Raw genomic sequence first — 3679 nt, forward strand, 5'->3', positions numbered from 1 at the left:
GTGAATAGAAATATACTAGTCCAGGAACTTAGGCCCTCTATTAATTAGTTCTTCCTTTGTCTCTCTAGCATTAGCCTTCCACCAAATATACTCATTGCTATTTATCTGAAAACAATAAAAAGACATTTAGCATAAAGAAATGCGCCATTTTGTACCAAACCACAAGGGTTCTTAAATCAAAGTCATAAATTCTAGGTACTTGGCAGTGTAAAATCAATTGTAAAAAGCAAAAATTGTACAAATACAGAGCAACACCATGCACTTTTGCGCCAAATAGAAATTGAAAATAGAGAAAATAAAATAGAAGCCTATGCAAATTAATTCCTTAATTTGAAAGCATGATAAGGAGTGAAGCAAAAGACAGATACTAACCAGCAACATTGACAAACTTGACAAAGACATTAAAATAAATGAGGACTAAATTTTAGCAATCATAATTATTTATACTCTAACTTTATCAGAATTGCAAATTGAGCAAGTAATATAATATAATTTGAAATACTAACAACAGAAATAGCAGAAATCACTTCTCCAAAAGAACTTTGTACAACAGTAACAAGGGCGTACCTTGGGACAACTGGGGCAAGAACAAGTGCAGGATTTTGGGAGAATGCACTAGTTTCCAAAATATCAGAATTGCCTGCAGCAGTGATACAAATAAAATTAGGAATCGCTCAGAGTTTCAATCTTTAAAGCTAAACAATATTAACATACTATTCATATGTGAAAATCAAAGAAAGAAAGAAAGGCACAGTTACGGCAACAAAATTGAAGAGTGTAATAGGATTAAGGTTAATAACTCAGTGTAGTACTACAATTAATAGTCAAGACCTAAATGCTGAAGTAGGACATTACCTAAATGTTGATTGAATAACATAAACATTTGGATATATTTTGCACAGATCATGCTGACCAAGCTTTGTGCGGATATGTTGCACGATCAAATCAATGGCAACATGATTATCACCTCCCCGAGGAACGATCACATCAGTATACTTCTTTGATGGTAGAACAAAATCATCAAAGGCAGGCTTAACAAACTTTGCGTACTGCAAAATCAGCATTGTAGGCAATAAGATATAAATCTTAGAAGTGATTGTTCACATTTCATTTGAAAACAAGGATATCCTAACATCCATAGGCTTGTCCAACTAATCTCAATAAATTCTCACAGCATTACAGCTAATACAACCATATCATTTCACTAATTCCTTTAGCCTATTTCACATTAATACATGCATATCCCATTAATTCTATACCTTACTTAGCTTACCCTCTTAGATCAAACTACTCTTCATACATATCAACTGACATAGTCTAGCATATAACTTATCAATCCAAATCTCATGCTTCAAACTTATTAAAAATTATATATAAGAATTCATACACATTATTAGCCTAGGTGCAATTAAACTATGGTTACTGAGAATATTGTTGGCAATACCTGTTCAAGAACAGAGTTTATGTCCCTCCCTCACTCCACTGTGTCACGTCTAATCCTACGAGCTAGTCTAACATCAGCATCTGCAAACAATTGATAGTTAAAGATAAAACAAGAGTTAATAAGGAACAAGGGAAAGCTTTCATACAGTGTAAGAATAATAGATTTTGTATAATGCATAGTGATATTCAAACCTAAGCTGGCAGCCAATCTAATAGGAAAAGTTTCCATTTCAATTTACTTTTTAAAAGCACTTGCATAAATGTGATTCAAAACAAGAGGACGTTAGAGATAGAGATGGAAATTTTTCCCAATAAATTCCCAGTATTTTATAAAAATACATGACATGCGATGGGACATAAAAAACAAACCTGTGTCAACAAAGATCTTCATGTTCATTAAATCCCGGACATCCTGATCATGGAATACAAGAATTCCCTCCAATATAATGACATCAGAAGCATTGACCTAAGCAGAAATTAGAGACGGCAAATCAAAAACCATAAAAAAATACAAATTTATTGCCGCAGCAATTGTCTGATACATTTGAATGCTCATAAAATATAAAATATGGTAAATACTTCAACATGTGCAAAATGTACTTATATTTTGTAGGACCTCATGAACTAAGTTCATCTACTGATGTATGCATGAAGTAAGACTATCAAGGAAACAACAGAAATGTTTTTACATTACCAACAATTAGGACATTACCAATAATTTAGAATGCCACTTAGAAACTTTTCTGAATTTGGCAAAACCAAAATATATACGCATTGAAAAACCTAAGCAATGTGCATTAAGAGATTCAGAATTTCCATTAAGAAAATCATACCCAGAGAAGCTAACGATACTAAAAAGAGAAAAATATTGGTACTGATCATAAGTTCATAATACCAAAATAGCAATGGTGTTTTCTTCAGTGTTCTTTCCCATCCTCAACCTTGCTATGTCTTCTTCTCATTCTTGTTATGTTTCCTCCAATAAGTACTATTACAGTTACAGAAGGAGAAGGACACAACACAAGAAGAAGAACAGTGAGAGTGAGAGGTAGCAGTAGCAGTAGCAGTAGTAGTAGCAGCTCCTCCAATGAAAAGGACAAAAAAGATTCACATTCTAAAAATATTCTGAGCATCAAATTGTTGTATCTGGAAGAAATGGGAACTACACAAATTAAAAGGGAAAAAGGATTATAATCAATAAAGCACAATAGATTGAAGCTATATACTAAGAGAAATGAATAAACAATAAAACCCGGAAGAAATATAAGGTACAAACAATTGATTCATACATTCCAATAACATTATTAATCCTGTCATGCTCTCTCCCTAATTTGTGAAGCTTCCAAATAGCGATCTAGCTCTGCTTGTGGCCTGAAATGACACCAATCAACTACAGTGAGATCAATTAGAGAGTAGAGTAGACCCCTTTATTATTTGTGAAAATAAGATAAAAAGTCCATTTAATCTATCCTTTGCTTGACGCCAAAATTATGATAGTAAAAACATGGAACAATATAAGAACAACAACAACTAATTAGAAGATAGAAAACCTAAAATTAGACCCCAAAACCCCAAAAAATTCACAGAACCAATTGAAAATTAATACATACCTTCTCTATTTCAATTAGCCATTGCAGTTCATCATCACTATCAAAATCATACACACCTTCGAACTGAAAAGTGAGAGCAAGTTAGAGAATGAGTGAGAAAGAGAGGATACAAAATAGAGAATTTACCTGGTGACACGGGGTACTCCCTTCGAGCTCCTTTGCGACGGAACAACAGCCCGACGGTGGCAGAACAGCGAAGGCAACAAGCCCTAGCAATGGTGGTGGAGTTTCAGCAGTGACCGAGCACCCCCTTCTTCTCTACTCCATCGCGTTTTCTCTCTTTTTCGAGCTCTCTTTCACTGGCGCTCGACAACGAAAACAATGGCGGCGGAGCCCTGCGTGAGTGAAGCTGAATGGATACCAAGAGGGCGAAAAAATTTTACTAAGTGTTTATTGGGTGTTTTTATATTAGACAACATGTTTAAAGCGCATCTGAAACATGACAAATAGGCTACGCTTCAAAAGCGTTTTTTTTAATGTAAAAAATGAATCCATAGTTCTTAAGATAAGGCTACGCTTTATAAGTGATTTCTATAATACCTAAAGCTACACTTTTTAAATGATGCCACAATTGTGTATCCTTTTCTCTTATAAAAAGGCAACACGGAAAAAAGCGTAGCCTATTC

The 3679-nt window shown here is 34.2% G+C and overlaps 1 long non-coding RNA gene across 1 annotated transcript; it reads right to left on the reverse strand.

The window, feature by feature from the left end:
- LOC107628315 lies at window positions 881–1920 on the reverse strand. The gene is made up of 3 exons (XR_001617707.2): window positions 1813–1920; window positions 1445–1524; window positions 881–1049 (listed from the first exon to the last, which is right to left on the reverse strand). It is a non-coding gene; the product is annotated as an uncharacterized LOC107628315 (long non-coding RNA).

Source organism: Arachis ipaensis, chromosome B02 (genome assembly GCF_000816755.2).
Source record: "Arachis ipaensis cultivar K30076 chromosome B02, Araip1.1, whole genome shotgun sequence".
NCBI lineage: Eukaryota > Viridiplantae > Streptophyta > Magnoliopsida > Fabales > Fabaceae > Arachis > Arachis ipaensis.